We start from the raw sequence: 23,174 nt of genomic DNA on the forward strand, positions 1-23,174 counted from the left end.
GAAATTTGGAAAAAAGGAAATAGTAATACAAAAATTACTTGCCGGGCCCGTTGTATGCAATTGTATTAAATAGCCACATTTTTAACTTTCGAGAAGCAACGCTTATATAGCAAGATAGTGACTTACACATGGATATTACGGGGCCGGCAAGTAATTTTTGTATTACTATTTACTTTTTTCCAAATTTCAATTTTCGCCATGGTAAAAATTTATACTTACCTAACATTTGGATTTCACTATTTTTTTTAATTAAAATATTTTATATTGCTATATTTTAATAATGCTAGATACGACTTATGTACTTGCCGTCCTTTTTTTTACAAGCGAAGCTTGTTTTTTGTGGGATCTTAGAACGTTTTTTAAGATTTTAGAAATTAAAACTAAAAATTGATTTAACTAATACAATCTAACAAAACATTTTCCAATGTTCTCATCGATCCATAATATAAACCTCCAATTCGAGATATTTATTTATTAATGTATTAAATAAAATACAATATATTACAATGATGAGTTCTTATCATAATTACACTTTTGGAGGCATTTAACCTAGGATTCAATGACTGTTTGAATTATATTTTCAACATCTTATACCCAAAATCATCTTAAAGCCTTTAGCTTTCAAAAATTTGTTTCTAAATTTACCTTTAAATCCACCTTTTTCATAGGTGTTACTCTCACTATCACCTTTGTATTATGGCTCTTTCCCTGGTAAACCAGTGACATTTATATATTCTTTTCAATAATATGAACTGTATAATATATACCAGTTAATGCAATGGAAGCCTATGTTTTTTAGGTATACTGCTTTCAGTCTCCTGAAGTTACACACTGTATGCTCTATTACATGTGAAATATTGAAATCATGAATTTTTTTCATATTTACATACCTACATGATTTTATTATAATTTTCATCAACTATGTGATTTCTAATTCCAAAATTGTATGCCCAAAATCTCTTGCAAGCACTTCACTCTCAAGGATTTTCTTATAAATTAACTCAAATTTATCCTTCATTTTATTAGCTGTTTCCCTACACATCAACTTTGAATTATGGCATTTTCTCCAGCTCACTAGTGCCATTTATATTTTCCTTTTATTAATATAAATTAGGAAATACACCAATTCATACGATGGATGCCTCTCTTTATTAAATATACAGCTTTCAGTTTCCTAATTTTATTCACCGTATGCCTCATCACATGTAAAATATTGCAATCATGAATTCTTGTCATATTTACAGATCTACATGAGTTTGTTATTATTTTCATCAACTATGTTATTTCTAATTCCACAATTGTATACCCAAAATCATCTGCCAAGCACTTCAGTCTCAAGGATTTTCTTATAAATTAACATATTTATCCATCATTTTATTAACTGTTACTTTCAACATCAACTTTGAATTATGGCATTTTCTTCAGCATACTAGTGCCATTTATATTTTATATTCATTAATATAACCTTGGAAATACACCAATTAATGAAATGGAAGCCTCATCTCTTCTTAGATATACATCTTTCAGTTTCTTAAATTTATTCATTGTATACCCCATCACATGTAAATGATTGAAATCATGAATTATTATCATCTTTACACATCTATATGATTTTATTATAATATTCATTAACTATTTGATTTATATTTCTAAAACTTTATGTCTGAAATCACCTACAAGCCATTCACTTTCAACAATTTGATTAGAAATTGATCCCTTTTGATACCTTTTTCTTAACTGTTACTCCCAATATCAACTATGAATCAGGGTTCTTTTTCAAGCAAACTATATAGTGCCATATGTATTTTCTTTTCATTAATATAAACTAGAAAATACACAAATTAATGCAATGGAAGCCTCTCTTTTGTGGATATACTGTTTTCTGTGTCGCAAAATTTTTCACTGTATATTCTACCCCAAAAAAAAACACTTTCGTGTAAAAAACAACGGCAAGTAATTTGGTCCTTTCTCTCCACAAAAAATTAAAATCCCAATAAAATACCATAAAAAAAAATTTACACAAAATAAATCTCAAACAAAATTACCGGCAACACAAAGAATTGAAATCACTTAAATTCGACAAGTAATTATTTGATCCCAAACAAAAATTGCGGCAACACAAAGGATTGAAATCACTTATAAATTCGACAAGTAATCAAGCGGTAATATAAAGCACTGAGGTCGCATAATTTAGGCAACTAAAAAAATGTAAATTAATAATTAATTATTATATCATTTTTGTATACATACTACTTGCCAGGAGGGGCCAAATAGTGTTATGTATATTTAAATCTTCGTTACAGTTGCATATTGAAATATATACTACTCTACACTTTTCGGCCCCTCTTGGCAAGTAGTATGTATACAAAATGATATAATAATTAATTATTCATTTACATTTTTTTAGTTGCCTAAATTATGCGACCTCAGTGCTTTATATTACCGCTTGATTAATTGTCGAATTTATAAGTGATTTCAATCCTTTGTGTTGCCGCTATTTTTGTTTGGGATCAAATAATTACTTGTCGAATTTAAGTGATTTCAATTCTTTGTGTTGCCGGTAATTTGGTTTGAGATTTATTTTGTTTAATTTTTTTTTTATGGTATTTTATTGGGATTTTAATTTTTGTGGAGAGAAAAGACCAAATTACTTGCCGTTGTTTTTTACACGAAAGTGTTTTTTTTTTGGCATCTTAGAGCTTTTTGTAATATGTGACAAAGATACATCTTAAAAATTTCTTTATGCAAATAATACAAAATGTAATGAAACTCTTAAAGAAAGAATGTGTATTCTAATAAATATATTTTATTGGAAGGGAATATAAATTTAAATATATAAATAATTATATTGTTAACAATAATCAATTTTATTTAACAATATTAAAAAAGGAAAAGTACAACATTTTAAATACTACATTGAAAAATTATAGCTAAAAACAATGAAAAATTACATATCAACTCGTTATAAATAGTTTTGATGAAGAATGATACATTAATTTTCTAAACAAAAAATATGTATTACGGGATTTTATTTGAAACGGCGCGATACTCAGTGAGAAAATAATTTAATAAAAATAGAAACTCATTCTGGAAATCATATCATTTTTAAATAGTTTACTCACTATAGATATATTGCAGCCGAAGGCGCTATAATTGCGGCCAATATTTAGTGAAATGTCGTTCTAAACGCAGCCGTGGTACTAATATTGTTGAACATGTTATTACGAGTAAGACGTTTTTACCCATGATAACAACTTTCAACATTTATAAAAGCAGCCGTTAGAGATACGAATAACGTAATATTGAATTAATTAAATTTCCTCAAAGAATATGATAAACGTAACTTTTGAATTTCTGGGCCATGTTTTCTTTTGAACGATATGATCGTTCGCATATATCCATGATTTATCCTTACGTATCATAGACGTATGATGACCAGTTGCAGCATCCTTGCCGTCATAGAAAATCGCACAATTCGCTTTATAAGCTTTATCATCCATTTCTAATTTCTCAATAGGTATACCTTTAATGTTTCAGTTTTTAAGAACAATCCAATCTTTAACGTTTTCTATATTTTCTGTTTTGGTATTATATAATGATAATTTAACAATCAGAACTTTTTAGTATCTGTACTAGCAATTTTTTGCTGAAGTTCTAAAGAACTCATGCAATTACTGCACAAAAAATTCTATAGTTTTTTTCCACTTAGAGAAGTTGCTCTGAATTATTTCTTTCATGTGCTCCAAGAATTACTTTTGCATAATTTTTTGGGAATTAACAAACTCTTCATACCATCAAATAGCGTAAGTAATAAAATATTATTACAAGATTGGGTAATATCTGTATGACACATGAAGTACTACATTTGTCCGTTTTTGTTAGATAATGTAGCACAACGCGATTCAAGCAACTTAATTTATCACACAGAGCAGTGATTAACCCATTAACGTCCAAAATGTCAAAATTTCTTGCACGTTTTCAAAGTGATTTTTTCCTATGTAATTGGCGTTGAAAAAATTCTTGAACCACATATTCTGATGTAAAATTGCATGCTCTTTCAGAATCCGTTGCCAAAATCATGATAAAACTCACAGGAAAAGAGATATGCTCGATTGAAACATAAAAAACACCTAAATTTTCGAAAAAAAAAATTTTTAGGATTTTTTTTCGAAGTGTTACGGTGAAGATATCACCTTGCGACCGTGATCAAAGGTGATCATGGGAGTTGAAGTTTAACAGGGAATTTTTTTGTTGACCTTGAACCATCGCTTCTTTACAAAATGGCGGAAAAAACGAATTTTTTTTTTTCAATCTTCATCAACTTTTTTCTCGAAATCTATGGTCTTTAGAAAAAAATTCATAAAAACAAAAATGCCTTAGAATCGCTCGAGGAACATTCTCAAATTTTTTCAGAATTTTTTGAGACAATTTTTTATTTTCCGAGAAACTTGTGAAATGGAATTTTTAAAAATGTCTCCAAAAATTCTGAAAAAATTTTAGGATGTTTCTCGAGTGCTTCTAAGACATTTTTGTTCTTATGAATTTTTTTCTAAAGTCAATAGATTTCGAGAAAAAAATTGATAATGTTGAAAAAATAAAAATTCGTTTCGGCCGCTATGCTCTAAAAACCTATTGGTAAAAAACGATTTCTGTGCAAATTTTAGGAAGATTTTTTTACTCTTAGCGTTACCCAGAGACTACGGCGTGGACGTGGTAAAATTCTGTCTCCTTTGGGGTGCTTTTTTCCCGTGAGTCCCCTTGCCTCTCACGTCTCGGGGTGCTTGTTTTCCGTGAGTCCCCTTGCCTCTCACTTACTCATACTTTTAGGTGTGCTTTTTTAGCCAACATTTATTGCAAATATTTAAATTACATGTTTTGCAGAAAATTCTTGTTCTTATTGGACAGTTTCCATTCGAACAAATCCTCAATTTGTCACTATTAGATCGTCCATGTGCATTACTTTTGCGACTACTTTTTTGTAAGTAGTATTTGGCAATCGAAATAGTGAACTCTTTTATTCCAACTTTTTTCTTTCCATCGTTAGCAGCATTGAAAATTACAAGAGAATTAGTAATAGACGCCTGTATAAGTCTCATAAAAACTACCCATGTCCATTTTTTTGATCGTATACTTGGGAGTATGTCATTGCAATGTCCGTCATGCAGGTCAACACCTCCCATGAATTTGTTATATAGGTGAAAAGCTTGCGGAAAAGGTATTTCAATTTTAGATTTAGCCTCTGCGCTGTATCTTTTTGACATAGATAGAGGATTGACACCTGCTGCAGTTGAAGCTATTGAGACGGGCTTCGAATCCATGATAGTAATGAAATTTATGCCACTGTTTACGTCGTGCTTCACCACATATGTCCCTCTTGGAGCTTTCTTATCAAGCACATTTTTTTCTTTGACTCGATTATCTCTGATAGTACCAGTGCATATCAAACGCAATTTCTTCAAATGTAATACCAAATCCATGTTCGTGAAGAAGTTGTCAAAGTACAGATGAAATTGAGAAATTTTGTTATAACTTATTATTTGAAAAAATGGTTGTAATAAATATAATACTACTCGTGAACCTAAAGCACATTTAGATAACTTATCTCCAATTTGAGAATTCTTGCCGCAATAAAGATCCAAATTCAGTAGATAGCCGTCCGAAGTACACAAGCCCCAAAATTTCAAACCAAATCTTATCGGTTTTCCTCGAATAAATTGTTTCAAAACAGTTTTTGCATAGGATTTGGCCATCATCTCATCAACGGATAGAGCAGTTCTCCATATTCCGAATTTCATGATGTTATTTTGAAAAAGTTTCAGTAGAGAACGAACGCGCCATCCTCGATCATTTGAATCATTGTCTTTGTTTTTTGAAAACTTCAATTTAGATTTTGTGATTTCAAATTGTTGGCGAGACATTACAGAAGAAACTACTTCATTAGATAAATACGGATCAGATGACCAGTAATCTCTCTGTGATTTTCTGGGATTGAATGTAGAAAAAATAACTATTCCAATAAAAGTATCAAGATCTTTCAATTTCAGATCATAACCATTATCTTTACACGCATCAATAATATATTTTTTCATTTCAATAGAAAAAAAGGTTTCAAACAATTGAAAAGGTTCGCTCCTACGTATTTTCTTTTTTTGCGATTCGGACAATAATACTTTATCTTCACAAGAATCAGGGTGTAACTTATCACCCTCAATCCAAGTGAATTCATGACCTTTTTCAAGTTTATCTTGTTTTTCAGAATATTTTGCACGAGCTTTATTGTAAGTGATATTGGGTATTTCATGTTCGCAATCTGAATCAAAATCGGAACCAGAATCATCGGAACCTGAATAGTCAGGATCCGGAATCAATACGTTGCGTTCTGAATCACTATCTGAAGAATCTGATTCATATTCAGAAGATCTTACACGTTTCCGCGACATAATGTATGAAATTAATGATTTCGTTTATTTATCACTCATCCGTATGTACAAAAATACGAAAGAAGAGAACAAAAAAAGACGAATATTCATGAATACATGAGACCAAAAATTACGCTTATCTGCCGAAATGAAATGGAAATAAAGGATGAAATTTTTGTCGGAATCTATAAGTCTTTGAAAAAAGAATGAAAATAAGTTAGAATCATTCGAGCAATATTGTAAAATTTTTTCCGAGTTTTCGTAGACAGAACGTTTTTTTACCAATAGGTTTTCAAAACATCGGCCGAAACAAATTTTTATTTTTTCAACTTTATCAATTTTTTTCTCGAAATCTATGGACTTTAGAAAAAAATTCATAAGAACAAAAATGTCTTAGAAGCACTCGAGAAACATCCTAAAATTTTTTCAGAATTTTTGGAGACATTTTTGAAAATTCCATTTCACAAGTTTCCCGGAAAATAAAAAATTGTCTCAAAAAATTCTGAAAAAATTTGAGAATGTTCCTCGAGCGATTCTAAGGCATTTTTGTTTTTATGAATTTTTTTCTAAAGACCATAGATTTCGAGAAAAAAGTTGATGAAGATTGAAAAAAAAAATTCGTTTTTTCCGCCATTTTGTAAAGAAGCGATGGTTCAAGGTCAACAAAAAATTCCCTGTTAAACTTCAACTCCCATGATCACCTTTGATCACGGTCGCAAGGTGATATCTTCACCGTAACACTTCGAAAAAAAATCCTAAAAATTTTTTTTTTCGAAAATTTAGGTGTTTTTTATGTTTCAATCGAGCATATCTCTTTTCCTGTGAGTTTTATCATGATTTTGGCAACGGATTCTGAAAGAGCATGCAATTTTACATCAGAATATGTGGTTCAAGAATTTTTTCAACGCCAATTACATAGGAAAAAATCACTTTGAAAACGTGCAAGAAATTTTGACATTTTGGACGTTAATGGGTTAAATCACCAGCATCATACTGCCGCTTTCCAACAAATTGGATTTCAGCATATTGTCTAAGATCAATATTCTCTAAAGATTTATCAATAGTTTCTGTAAGCAAAAATAAAAGATTTTAGAGCATTGTCTGCTCCTATACAAAATAGTACACTTCTAATTGAATAACAATTTACAATGCATTGTATAACTTCATTTGCGTATGAAGAAATATAATCACGTTTCATTATTCCTCTTATGTATTAATCAATATCATTTACATATACAGCAATTAATGATAAATTTAGATGATGAAAGTTCTACTTATTACTACAACCTTTTATCCTTATTAAAATTAGTCACCAAAAATGTTCGTAAGTTATAATTTTTCTTCTGCATATCTTTACGCAAACATGTGACTGCTTAGCCTATTTCCCACTATTCTAGATGCTCCTTCTTGTTTCTGATAAAACCTGTAAATAAGAAAATTATAATATAAACATTGCTAATTAAGATAAAATATGTTGTAACGAAGCACCCGCTCGTAAAAATAATTTTCTTGTTTTGCTCTGTCTTCTTACTATCGTAAAAGGGAGGGGCCGGCGCCACCTGTGCGACCCCGCGATCATTACGCGTAATAGGTTCGATCGCGGGTCGATAGGGGGTCGATCCGCGCACGCGCGACAGTAATTATCTCGCGTGCCACTGTCCTCCCGATTCACTCGTGATTTTGGGACTAGCGAGTCTGGACGTACTCCGTTTTGTGTCTCCTTTTCTCTGTCATCCATTTTTATATCTCGGTAAGGGCATTGCCCTGTAGTTATTTCCCTGGGCAGGATAGTGCGTAATTAGTGCATCAAATAGTAGAGCCGAAATTAGGGGCATAGCAGGATGTGTGGCAGTCGACCTGGTGGTAGAGGACACGCACCGACGCATGCAGCATTCTTGACTATTCTCTATGGCCTAAGTAGCATTAGTTCCCGGGTAAACCTGTTTTCTCTGTAGGAGGAACCAGGACTTCTTTTTGATTGTCTTTTTATTCATTCTTTCTTGTCCTCGAGCTTCGTCCGTCGTTAGAAGTCGGTTAGTGTTCGATTGCGCGGTAATTCCTCGACTCGTGGAGGACGTATTAATTTGGATATTGTTCCTTTTCATTAATTGTTACGTTGCCTTATTCGGGAACGGTTTAGAGAGTAGAAGGCTAAGGTTTATGGTTCGCGAATCGCGGAGGGAGACCCTGTATTCTGGGAATACGTGGTAGGACGAGGTGTAGTCCCTCGTCGGAGGAAAGGTGATTCAGATCCTCCTCGAAGACTGTCCGACGCGTGCCCGTGCGAATCTCCTTGCCCTGGCCGTTCCCCCATTTATTTTCAGATAAATTTTATGAAGCGTCTTGGTCCACACTTGAGATGAGTTTCCAGCCGGCCAACCGCGGAGGCATATTAAGAAAATTTCCAGCGAACTGGCGCCCAGAACTAACACCACCAGATGAAATAATTAATTAAATTGAGTTAATGCGAAATAGAATTTATGTATAGCTTCATTTTTGTTCGCGGAAATAAAATTGTGATTTTCATATATTAAAAATAATAACGAGACTTCATTTAATATTTCCTGGCCATAAAACTTCCGTGTGTCTTGTGCGTCGGTTCTGGTCACTGCCTATCCCCTGGCAAACCAAGATCCATAAGTGATACTTTTTTTGTTTTTAGGTAATAACCTGAGTGAAAGTACTTATTTGGCCAGGCCGCGAAATACGACGTCACAAATGGCGCCCAACGTGGGGCCCGCCAAGACGCTTAGGGGATAAATTATTACATTTTTGTTAATTAATTTCGTTATTTATATTTAATCCTTATTATAATTATTAACCGTTATTGAAATATTATATTTCAATCAATAATAAGTTTATTGTAGGAAACGTGGAGCCGAGCATCGGTCGTGTAGGCTGAGACGACGCGAGGTCGCGGACCAAAACAACGTTGTTTACGTTCGCGCGCTCGAGCTCGCTGCTTCGCCGTGTTTTGATACGCGTTATAGAACGTCGAAATATTACACGGGATTATTAAACAGTACCAGGAAAAATAATTTTCAAGTACTGGCAGCGGTGCTCAACGCGTACGTTTAACGCAGCGGTTCTCAGCGCCGACGAGCTCGAGGATATTTCCTGCATGAAATTTTCTGTGTGTGTAGAAGTAGTTAGTTGAATTCTCCTTTACTGATACATATGCATACATGACTATTGAGGTCCATTTTTATATATATATTGTAACCTGCGGAAAAGGAATTCCGGGTTAAAATAAATGAGTAATACACACGATCCAACTGCGAGGACACAATCTTTATTAACACTAACTAATCTCGGGGGGAGAGGCCTCCCGCGATGTCCTGGCACACTTATTATACGCGCACAATGATTTCATTAACCACTAATTAACAGGAAAACTAGGGGAGGCAAAAAGGGGAAGGGAAAGGGGCGAGGGAAAATTCTCCGGCGGCTCCGACGATGAAATCCAGCGATCCCACGACGTCCGCCACGAGAACTCCGCGTCAAACTCCAATGAATCGATGGCTGGGGCCCGCAATATTGAATTACACCGAATTTCAATAATTGCGGCGACGACCCAGCTCTCTACTTAGACCACGTACTGATGCTCTGATAGTAGAACAAGATCTGGCCCAATTTGACGGATATTCCTCCGTCCTCTCAATCATTTCCCTCATTCCGGGGTGTCATAGTTGTGATCGGGATCCAGGGACCAATCATTAATTAGGTATGGATCCGCGATCCATATTTCTCGCCGTTCCGGCTAATCACCCATATACTTGGCATGATAGCCGGCTGGCTAGCTCCTGCGCTAGAATCCTGCGTAGTCGTCCTTAGCAGCAGACGACACTATGGCTTCGTGGTTCGGCAGCGGGGCGATGCGGTGCGGGGTCGGCAACGATGGGCCGGTAGTGGCGCGGGCCGGGGAGAACGCAGCTAGGCGCGCGAGGCGTCAGCGCGGTAAGGGGAGGGGACTGGGACTCGCTGCCTGGCGCTCGAGGCGCGGCGCGGTAACGGGAAGGAACCGACGAAGCGCTCGGCGGGGAGACTGGGTAAGGGGACGGTAGGAGCGTCGCGTAAACAACCGCGCTCGACAGGAAGGTTAGAGAGAGAGGGCATTATAGGCATTCGGGCATGGGAGCGTAAAGGATAGGACAATAACAGTTTTCTAGCTCATGTTGGAGCAGGGAATCGGTCTTATAAGCTACGAATAAAATTTACCATTAGAAATATAATATTTAATCCTAAATAATATACAACCTACTGATATTCGCTCAATCCGCAATCATACCCTGTCCTAAAAACATTTACTCTCCTTCCGTGGATGGCAATTACAATATCCCTTCAGCGGGTAACTACATTACCATCACACGGAAGGTTCATCTATGCTCACTCACTCACTCACACACATACATCCAGGGGACGGGAGGCACTAAGGGGGAGACCGAAGAAGAGCTAACAATAATCATTTTTCTGTAACGGGTTTCCACCACGTTACAATATATATATATATTGCAATTCTTGAGTGATCAAGTGATTGCTGAACCCTTTTTTTAAGTGGGTCAAATAAGTACCCTTGATGCAAATTTAGTAATTAGTATGATTGAGGGATAACCCTATAGAGGAGACCCTGCAATCAATACTATAAGCAGAAAACGAATAATTCGAGATCTGTTACTTGACGGCTGGCGAGAATAAATCCGCAACTTAGGTAAAGTTTACGGATTTGAACGTCAGCCGTGTGCGTCTTTCTTGTGATCGATTAGTCCAAGGAAGGTCGCCTAAAATCAATTACTTTTCTTCATTAATTTTCCTTTTTTTTTTGTATATTATACCAGTCAAGTTTTGGTTATTCCCCACATAAGAAACCTTAAGTTGGTGACCGCGAAATTGCTGGTTGATTATAATTCCCTTATTATAGGATACATAAATAAATATCCTGTAACGTCGTATTTCGCGGCCTGGCCAAATAGGTGTTTCTACTCAGGTTATTTCCTAAATACAGAATTTTTCACTTTTGAGCCTTGGTTTGCCAGGGGATAGGCAGTAACCAGAACCGACGCACAAGACACACGGAGGTTTTATGGCCAGGAAATATTAAATGAAGTCTCGTTATTATTTTTAATATATGAAAATCACAATTTTATTTCCGCGAACAAAAAATAAAGCTATACATAAATTTTATTTCGCATTAACTCAATTTAATTAATTATTTCATCTGGTGGTGTTAGTTTTGGGCGCCAGTTCGCTGAAAATTTTCTTAATATGCCTCAGCGGTTGGCCGGCTGGAAACTCATCTCAAGTGTGAACCAAGACGCTTCATAAAATTTATCTGAAAATAAATGGGGGAACGGCCAGGGCAAGGAGATTCGCACGGGCACGCATCGGACAGTCTTCGAGGAGGCTCTGAATCACCTTTCCTCCGATGAGGGACTACACCTCGTCCTACCACGTATTCCCAGAATACAGGGACTCCCTACGCGATTCGCGACCCATAAACCTTAGCCTTCTACTCTCTAAACCGTTCCCGAATAAGGCAACGTAACAATTAATGAAAAGGAACAATATCCAAATTAATACGTCCTCCACGATTCGAGGAATTACCGCGCAATCGAACACTAACCGACTTCTAACGACGGACGAAGCTCGAGGACAAGAAAGAATGAATAAAAAGACAATCAAAAAGAAGTCCTGGTTCCTCCTACAGAGAAATCAGGTTTACCTGGGAACTAATGCTACTTAGGCCATAGAGAAGAGTCAAGAATGCTGCATGCGTGGGTGCGTGTCCTCTACCACCAGGTCGACTGCTACACCTCCTGCTATGCTCCTAATTTCGGCTCTACTATTTGATGCACTAATTACGCACTATCCTGCCCAGGGAAATAACTACAGGGCGATGCCCTTACCGAGATATAAAAATGGACGACAGAGAAAAGGAGAAACAAAACGGAGTACGTCCAGACTCGCTAGTCCCAAAATCACGAGTGAGTCGGGAGGACAATGGCACGCGAGATAATTACTGTCGCGCGTGCGCGGATCGACCCCCTATCGACCCGCGATCGAACCTATTACGCGTAATGATCGCGGGGTCGCACAGGTGGCGCCGGCCCCTCCCTTTACGATAGTAAGAAGACAGAGCAAAACAAGAAAATTATTTTTTATGAGCGGATGCTTCGTTACAATCCTTATTAATTTTTTTATATATATAATATATCCTATTCGAGATTATTTTCTTTCTCCTTGGCGTAATTATCGCCTCATTATTGAATGTTACACTTGTTTTTGCCCTTTTCAGCTACATTATTCAAGAGAGCACACTGTTCAAAGTAAGACACTATTTGCGATTAGGCTTGTATAGGTTAAGTAAATACGCATTCTATCAGCTAACCCCGACCAAGACATACGTTATTGGTCAAATCTCTCCATCCTCTCCTGAACAGCAAAAGAAAAAATGGGTTCATCTGGGAGAAGCAGTGGAGGACGAGACAAGCGTGCGCAGAAGAGACAGAATAGTAAACGCACCGAGCAGGTCATTAGAGAAGAAGTAATGACATTACCCTTTGGCGAGTTAGTCCGAACCTTACAAGAAGAGGGCCTGAACACTAACTCCGGGCTCAACCAGTTACAGGATAGGCTAATAAGATATCTAAAACGAAAGGAATTGGGCCCCGGCGCAGCCCGTTGGGATCCGAACAGGGATGAAACCGGAGCTGAGGGATTCACTCCTTCTCTAGTCAATATGCCTGAAAGAAGTTCAGCGGACGAGACTAGCACACTTACGCCCGCAGAAATTACAACGATCACAGTAGCAGCAGGGGGAGCGTCGACGATTGTAGCAACCTCCACGGTGACTACTATGGCTTGTATCAACACCACAGTACAAACGGTTAGTTGTTCACAAGGATCGATTTCTTCTGAAGTACAACGGTTCTCACCGATACTGCCATACACCGCCAGTACATGCCTTCCTGGACTAAACACTCTGCATCCCGTAACATCGACACAGGGATGGAGACTGGAACCACCTCCACCCTCGGGATCAAGAGGACTATCCCCCTTCCAAGACAGGGGAAACCACCTAGCGAATTCGCTAAACTCAATGACTCATGGTCAAGAAAGGTGTTTTGCCGCAACGTCCACGGTGCGATGAAGAACCACGCGATTGTCACCGGAAGAAGAGGAAGCCACGCGGATCCAGGACATCGCTAAAGCTACTCTGGAAGAATTTAAACGCCTATCCATGGAATCCCGTGCCACGGGCGGAGGAATACACACAGGTGATTCAGCCAGCAATTGGCCGCCCCCACCAAAGAATCCCGGAAGACCTTGCCAGTGCAACCAACAAGCTGGAGACTCCCGGGGACCCGAAACACCACAGGGAATTAGGCATTTACCTCCGTTTGAGAGGCCTCTCCCAGACCAGCCAGCGTTGCGACTGGCAGAAACACACCCTCAACCAGAGTCAGTTGGGAGGGAGTCGTCTGGAAGACGTAAAATAACTGCTCACCAACAAGGCTTACGGGATAGGGATCGCCCTAGGGTGATCAACCGACGCGCATCTAGCTCGGAAGATAATTCCTCAGAAGACACGAAATCCAATCGGACAGCTCTGACGATACCCAAGCTAGCGATCGCCGACATCGGCATCGCCCAGGAAGAATAGTCCGGGGAAATCGAGCAGTAGACGCACTACATAAATGGAAGATCTCTTACGTGAACGAAAGGAAGGAAAGTGCGTATTCGTTATTAGAACGATTAGACAGATGCTGCCAAGGATCAGGGATAGCCCACAGCGATTTGCTCAAGGCATTGCCGGTGTTACTATCGGGGGAAGCTGAAAAATGGTACCGATTGGAAGGTCAACATTGTCGAACATGGGAAAGGTTCGAGAAAAAGTTCAAACAACGATTCGCACCCAAAGAATCCAGAAAGCGAATTAAGGAACAAGCATATTCCCGTCTTCAAGGAGATCAAGAAGGAATCCAGGAGTTTGTGGAAAACATGGAGACAATATTCTCCTACTTAGATCCACCTCTTAAGGACAAGAAACGTTTGTCTATCATATATGACAACCTATTACCATCGTATACTAGGCATTTCTTTAAGAGTGAAATCACTTCTAGTCGGAAGCTAGTTAGAATTGGTCAAGAATTGGAACAACAATGGACGAAAATTAAAAATCTCCGAAGCACCACCAATCAGACAGGAACAGTACCGATTCCTAGTGCAGTCTATGCCCTGCCGTCCAAAACCACCAGTAAGTGTGCCCCGCTAGAGGATGAGGAAGAAACAGACACGAAATCTCAGTCTGAACAGAAACGGCCTAAACAACAGGCGAAGAAGACCAAACCCAAGAGTTCCACAGACACGTCATCACAAAGTGATTCCGCTTTAGCGAGCGTAGGAGAAGCAAAGACTTTTAAGAAGAAATCGGGAGGATTTGGGAAAGGACCCAAGAATAAGGGAACCCCTACTGTCGGCACAGCATCAGTCGTTTCACAGGAGATGCCACAATACATGCTGATACCTCCGCTACCACCAGGAGCTACAAGCTGGCGCCTAATCCCAAATTTAGCGACCACCACCAATACGCCAACAGCCGTTACGACACCTAGTATCCGCCACACCCGGGAGAATAGCCCTTGCCATAACTGCCAACAATTAGGTCACTGGGCTCCTGAGTGCACTCTTCCCCGAAGACCGAGAGTATCTGTTTCAAACATGCCGCTAACCGTAAACAACTATAACGATTTGCCGGGAAACGCCAATAGAGGCGAGCGAATGGGGCCAGCGCTGCCTCAAGTGAACCACCAAGGCCCAACACCTTAAGGAAACTTCCTTCGGATCTAGGACCATACCAGAACAAGGCTGAAGATAGCAAATTAGTGCAAACCAATAGGACTATTCGCACGAGTAAACAGGATATCCCTTCCGAGGGAATCCGCCTTAACAAATTTTTAAAAAATGAAGATAGCAGTTTACTATCTGAAGCTGCCTTAGAGGGAAGAGCCGAAGATTCGTGTCTGGAACAACGATCGTCCAAATTGACGAAGGACTCGTATAATTTACCAGCACGATATCAGGAGAGGAAAGGAGATAGCGGCGATCCCCCTATTAGTAGAGAAGCAGCTAGATTTAATAATAATTTTATTTCTTTTACAAGCGCTAGCGTGTCTCTGAGGCCGGTCCCTCCAAACTTAATGGGTGACTTAGTAGCACCTCCCGATTTCCGCGGTTATTTGCAAGTAAGAATTGGGGAAATAGTTTGTCTTGGACTGGTAGATACTGGGGCTGAGCGAAGTTATATTAATGCTCGAATAGCTTCAGGAATTCCCTCAGTTAGTCACCTAGCACCGTTAAATTGCGTACAGGTAGGCGATGGCCAAATTTGCGCCATCTCCACGGACATAATCTTCCGAATACAAGTAGGTAATAAATCCGCGGACTTTCCCTTTAGCGTAATCCCTACCCTTGCCCTGGATTGTATTCTAGGAATGGATTTCCTCAAACACTTCGATGTAACCATCAATAATTTAGAAAATGTATGGAGTACGAATGATGTGAGCAGGATTCCACTTATAACGCGAGGATACAAAGGGAACAACATGGAAAGAATAGCTGTAATAGCCACCGTGTTACCGATCCGGAAAGATATCCGTAAACCAAGCGTCGAGGACGAAAGGCCTTATCTATGGGTCACAATAGGTCCAGAAAAGTTTAGAGCCCTATTAGACACTGGCGCTTCACGCACTTATATCGGTAGTAATATTATTAATTTAATTAAAGATTTTTTAGATTTTTCTAAAGCAGGTAAATTGCGTTTAGGTGATAGGAGTCAATGTGCAACGGCAGGAGACGCACTTCTAGAATTTTCAATTGAAGGCGAGAAACGAATCCTGTCCGTTCGAGTCGCTCCCACACTAGATTATAACTGCGTTTTAGGAATCGATTTTGTAAAAGCTTTCGGTATTATTATTAATTTACGGCAAGGAGTTTGGAAGGCAGAAGGACGAAATTGGCGTACCTTTCCTAGGAGCTTAATTAAAGCAACAGCAAGAAAAACCACCTTTATGACATTGTAAAGCGACTAATGGAAAGAGCAAGTGTACGCCCGGCTAAGTACTATAATAAGGGTAGAAGAGACTTGACGTTCAAATCCGGAGACCTCGTTTGGAAACGAGACCATACGCTATCCTCTGCGGCCGATAACTTTGCAGCTAAATTAGGTCCAAGGTTTTAAGGGCCATATACAGTTTCTCGCGTAATTTCTCAAGTGATTTATGAATTCATTGATCCGGATTCCCGCCGTAGCCCTTAGGTGCACATCTCTGATTTGAAACCGTTTATTGCAGTATATCCCGAGATTTCAGAAGGATGGCAAAGACCAGCTCTTGAAACTACCATGGATACTACTAATGAAAGGGAAACCCCTAAAACCCGCGCTGTATAGCCTTCTAAGGAAAATACATCCTTGAAGAACACCCCCCCCCCCCCGCCAAACTCAAAACGATAGCAACGTTGGCGACTCGAGTGAAGCTTGGTCTAACCGACTCCGCGTTCGTCAGCCAGTAAAATACTCGAAATAGTCATGTATGCAAGTATTGACATGGGCGGACCAGTGTTAAACTGCTGGCCTTGCTATTATTCTAAGTTCCTTCTCCTTCATATTAGGTATTATTATTTGATAGTTCATATCCATTATTTTTCTTTTCTTTTATTGTCATCTTAAGCATGCATAGCCAAAACCTCTCTCCTTTAGTAACTGCTGGTTCCAGGGTGGAGGTAATGGGATCTGGTTGTAAGACAAGGAGCAATACACCTAGAAGTGGATAACACTTTTTTAGTATATAATCTTCATTGTATCTGAATAACAACACCACAAAAAACAAGCTTCGCTTGTAAAGAAAGGACGGCAAGTACATAAATCGTCCATCGTAAACAATATAGTGAAATAAAATATTCCAATTGAAAAAATTAGTGAAATCCAAATGCTAGGCAAGTATTTATTTTTACTGTGGGAAAAATTAAAATTTCGAAAAAGAAATAGTAACATAAACAAGTTACTTGCCGGGGGCCCGTAATTTTCATACGTAAGTCACTATCATACAATAAAAGCGTTGCTTCTCCTAATTCCAAAATGTAGCTACTTAATGTCATTGCACAGAAAGGGCCCCCGGCAAGTAACTTGTTTATGTTACTATTTCTTTTTCGAAATTTTAATTTTTCCCACAGTAAAAATAAATACTTGCCTAGCATTTGGATTTCACTAATTTTTTCAATTGGAATATTTTATTTCACTATATTGTTTACGATGGACGATTTATGTACTTGCCGTCCTTTCTTTACAAGCGAAGCTTGTTTTTTGTGGGATCTTATAACGTTTTGTAAGAATATAGGAGTTCAAACTAATCAATTATTTTAAATAATTCAATCTAACAAAACATTTTCCAATGTTCTCATCATTCCATAATGTAAAGTTTCAAATCAAAATATTAATTTGTTATTCTACTAAATAAAGTACAAACTATTACAATGATATAAGTTCTTTCATAATTACACTTTTAGAGGTATTTAACATAGGATTCAATGACTGTTTGAGTTATATTTTCAAAATCTTATACCCAAAATCAGATTAAAGCCTTTCGCTTTCAAGAATATGATTCTAAATTTACCTGTAAATCCACCTTTTTCTTAGGTGTTACTCTCACTATCAACTTTGCATTATGGTTCTTTCTCTGGTAAACTAGTACCATTTAATTATTCTTTTGATTAATATAAACTGTAAAATATATACCAGTTAATACAATGGAAGCCTATGTTTTTTAAGTGTACTGCTTTCAGTTTCCTGAAGTTACACACTGTATGCTTTATTACATGTGAAATATTGAAATAATGAATTCCTTTCATATACACATCTACATGATTTTATTATCATTTTCATCAACTATATGAGTTCTAAATCCAAAATTGTGTGCCCAAAATCACCTGCAAATCCTTCCCTCTCAAGGATTTTCTTATGAATTGACTCATTTTTCCACCTTTTTCTTAGCTGTCACTCAATATCAACTTTGCATTATGGCACTTTCTCCAGCACATTAGTGCCATTTATATTTTCCTTTCATTAATATAAACTGGGAAATACACCAACTCCTACAATGGATGCCTCTCTTCTTTAGATATATAGTTTTCAGCTTCCTAAATTTATTCACTGTATGCCCCATCACATGTAAAATATTGCAATCATGAATTCTTTTCATATTTACAGATCCACATAATTTTGTTATAATTTTCATCAACTATGTGATTTTTAATTCCAAAATTGTATACCCAAAATCATCTACAAGCCCTTCACTTTTAACGATTTGCTTAGAAATTCATCCCTTTTTCTTAACTGTTACTCCCAATATCAACTATGAATCAGGGCTTTTTTTCAAGAAAACTAGTGCCATTTGTATTTTCTTTTCATCAATATAAACTAGAAAATACACAAATTAATGCAATGGAAGCCTCTATTTTAGATATACTGCTTTCATTTTCCCAAATTTATTCACTGTATTATCTATCGCATGGAAAATATTAAAATGATGACTTCATTTTATTGTTTCACTTCTATATAGATGATGTTTTCATTATAATTATTATTTAATTGACTTATATATTTCAAAAAGTTTATGCCCAAAATCACCTGCAAGCCTTTCACTATCAAGAATTGGCCTCCAAATTTGTGAATTTCTCCACCTTTTCCTTCGATTTAACTCTCACCATTAACTTTGCATTATGGCTCTTACTATGGCAAACTGATATAATTTCTGATTTCTTCTATTTAATATTATAACTCAAGCCTGCACAATGACACAATAAACACGTTATTATAATTCAATCTGAAATAAAATCTCACTAAGTTCCAAAAAATATATTACATATTATATTATAAAACTCAATGTTATACTTACAAGAAATTAAATAATTTTTTTGCAGATAATAATAATTTCTTTCTACTCTGATTAGGAAAGCGTAGATAAATATATGGTTTTAATACTTTTTTTATATTATAATTGAAAATTAAGTAACGATTAGCAAATATTCATCTACTTTTCTTTAATCGTAGTAATAAGAAAGTTTTATTGTCTCCTGGATAATTGTTTGTATGTATGATATAACTTATCGGACAGTTAAATTCCACATCAGTTTAAAGAAAAAACAGTTAAACATGCATTTTGTTAATGATTTCAAACCCTGGAAGTTTAGCATATGATTTTCAAATACCTTAACAGTTTCTTGCAATTAATATGCTCCTGATAATCACTGATGCACATAAATGATGAAAGTATACATCTTCTTCGCACAGTGTTGAAAATATGTAAATATTAATTTTACTTCATCCAGTCAGCTCTATCCTCAACAATTCAAATAGAAATATTCTATCTTAATTTATCTGAAAAAGAAATTTCACAAAGTACCACAAAGTATACTAACATCCTGTATTATAAAATACAATGTTATACTTATCTAATAATTATCAACTCCTTATGTCATTATTGTTCGAATATATTTGTCATTTTAAAAATTAAACTCATTCACTAACATAATAACGAACATTCTCACTGCATTAAATATACATAACCTTATATTACTATTGACAGTTAACAAGTCGCCGGATTAGTTATATCGACTACATCGATTTATTTGCAAGTTCACAACTATAGTTTCGTCGTTGAGTATAGTTTGTTGGAAGCGATGTGAAAATGACGTCACTTTCCTTAGCGGCCAACTTCAGCCCGAGACATACACAAGCGGTCAACTTCAGCCCGAGACATACAGATCAGCCCGAGACATACAGAAAGGAAGGAGAAGAATTTCAACTTCGGCATATATATAGCTAACAGAGTATGAGATCTCTGAATTGCGTGAACCGATTTTAATGTTTATGGGCTCAAATGAAAGCTCGTTCAAAACCATTTTAAGAAAAGCTTTGCTTAAATCATGATAGTGGATTATTCACAAAGAAAAATCGGTTTGAAAATTAGGACAGCCAAACTTGCTGTATAAGAGAGTAGTGCCTCGACGGCCGTATATACATGTCATTATCTACTTTTTTCTGTACTTGCCGTCGAGACACTACCGTGTCTCTTGATTTATAATCATTTGTCCTTTTAATCGTTTCTTTTTTTTTCTTTTTCTCCTCTCCTGAACCCTGGACAGTCTGCGACTCTCCGGCTTCAGTTTTAGGGAGGGGGAGTGTAACGAAGCATCCGCTCGTAAAAATAATTTTCTTGTTTTGCTCTGTCTTCTTACTATCGTAAAAGGGAGGGGCCGGCGCCACCTGTGCGACACCGCGATCATTACGCGTAATAGGTTCGATCGCGGGTCGATAGGGGGTCGATCCGCGCACGCGCGACTGTAATTATCTCGCGTGCCACTGTCCTCCCGATTCACTTGTGATTTTGGGACTAGCGAGTCTGGACGTACTCCGTTTTGTTTCTCCTTTTCTCTGTCGTCCATTTTTATATCTCGGTAAGGGCATTGCCCTGTAGTTATTTCCCTGGGCAGGATAGTGCGTAATTAGTGCATCAAATAGTAGAGCCGAAATTAGGAGCATAGCAGGAGGTGTAGCAGTCGACCTGGTGGTAGAGGACACGCACCCACGCATGCAGCATTCTTGACTCTTCTCTATGGCCTAAGTAGCATTAGTTCTCAGGTAAACCTGATTTCTCTGTAGGAGGAACCAGGACTTCTTTTTGATTGTCTTTTTATTCATTCTTTCTTGTCCTTGAGCTTCGTCCGTCGTTAGAAGTCGGTTAGTGTTCGATTGCGCGGTAATTCCTCGACTCGTGGAGGACGTATTAATTTGGATATTGTTCGTTTTCATTAATTGTTACGTTGCCTTATTCGGGAACGGTTTAGAGAGTAGAAGGCTAAGGTTTATGGTTCGCGAATCGCGGAGGGAGTCCCTGTATTCTGGGAATACGTGGTAGGACGAGGTGTAGTCCCTCGTCGGAGGAAAGGTGATTCAGAGCCTCCTCGAAGACTGTCCGACGCGTGCCCGTGCGAATCTCCTTGCCCTGGCCGTTCCCCCATTTATTTTCAGATAAATTTTATGAAGCGTCTTGGTCCACACTTGAGATGAGTTTCCAGCCGGCCAACCGCGGAGGCATATTAAGAAAATTTCCAGCGAACTGGCGCCCAGAACCAACACCACCAGATGAAATAATTAATTAAATTGAGTTAATGCGAAATAAAATTTATGTATAGCTTCATTTTTGTTCGCGGAAATAAAATTGTGATTTTCATATATTAAAAATAATAACGAGACTTCATTTAATATTTCCTGGCCATAAAACCTCCGTGTGTCTTGTGCGTCGCTTCTGGTCACTGCCTATCCCCTGGCAAACCAAGGCCCATAAGTGATACTTTTTTTGTTTTTAGGTAATAACCTGAGTGAAAGTACTTATTTGGCCAGGCCGCGAAATACGACGTCACAATGTATAAATTAAAATTAGATAGGTATTATACGATACAATTTTCTTCAATTGTTGCTTTGCTACTTATAGCTCAAGTCATATATAATAGTTCCCAGGCTTACTGTTTAAATATACATATACATCGGTTAATGAAAAATTAAAATGATGAAAGATCTGCTTATTACAACAACTTTCTATCCTTATTAACATTAGTCACCAAAAGTTTTTGTAAATTATCATGTTTTATCTGCATATCTTTACGCAAACATGTGACTGCTTATCCAATTTCCCCTTATTATAGATGCTCCTTCTTCTTTCAGAAATAACCTGTAAATAAAACAAAATATTAATATAAACAATGCTAATTAAGAGAAAATTTGCTTGGATTAATTTTGGATACATATTAAACAATATAATTTTCTTTCAATTGTTGCTTTGCTACCTAAAGCTCAAGTCATACATAATAGTTCCCAGACTTACTATTTAAATATACATATGGAAAAATTAATGACTATTTTAAATGATGAAAGATCTACTTATTACTAAAACCATCTATCTTCAATAGTTAGGCACTAACAGTTTACGTAGGTAAAATGTTTTATATGCTTATCTTTACGCAAATATGTGACAGTTTAGTCAATTTTCCACCATTGTAGATGCTCCTTTTTCTTTCTACGATAACCTGTAAATAAGATAAATTTATGATATAAAAAAATGCTATTTAAGAGAAAATAGGTGTGAATTAAAATTGGATACGTATAATACAATATAATTTTCCTTTCAGTTGTTACTTTGCTACTGAAACTTCATCTCAAACATAATAGTACCCAAGCTGACTATTTAAATATACATACACAACAAATAATGACAATTTTAAATGATGAAAGATCTATTTATTACTTAAACCTTGTATCTTCAATAATTATAGGCACCAACAGTTTACATATGTTAAAATTTTTTTCTGCATACCTTTATGCAAATAATTGAGAGTTTACCCAATTTTCCACTATTCTAGATGCTCCTTATTCTTCTTTCTGACATATCCTGTAAATAAGACAAATTTATTATATAATGCTACTTAAGAGAAAATAGGTTTGAATTAAAATTGGATATGTACGTATTATACAATATAATTTTCCTTTTAATTGTTGCTTTGCTACATAAAGCTCATCTCAAACATAATATAATTGAATAATTTTATAATATCCACAAATGGCTCATACTGAACATATAGCTGCTGGATACAAATTATTTCTACTCTTTTTTTCCATTCGGATGCTTGTTGTTGCATTATTTA

This window comes from Prorops nasuta, unplaced genomic scaffold (genome assembly GCF_024137725.1).
Source record: "Prorops nasuta isolate Cenicafe-Biocafe unplaced genomic scaffold, Cenicafe_Pnas_1.2 PNAS00002, whole genome shotgun sequence".
NCBI lineage: Eukaryota > Metazoa > Arthropoda > Insecta > Hymenoptera > Bethylidae > Prorops > Prorops nasuta.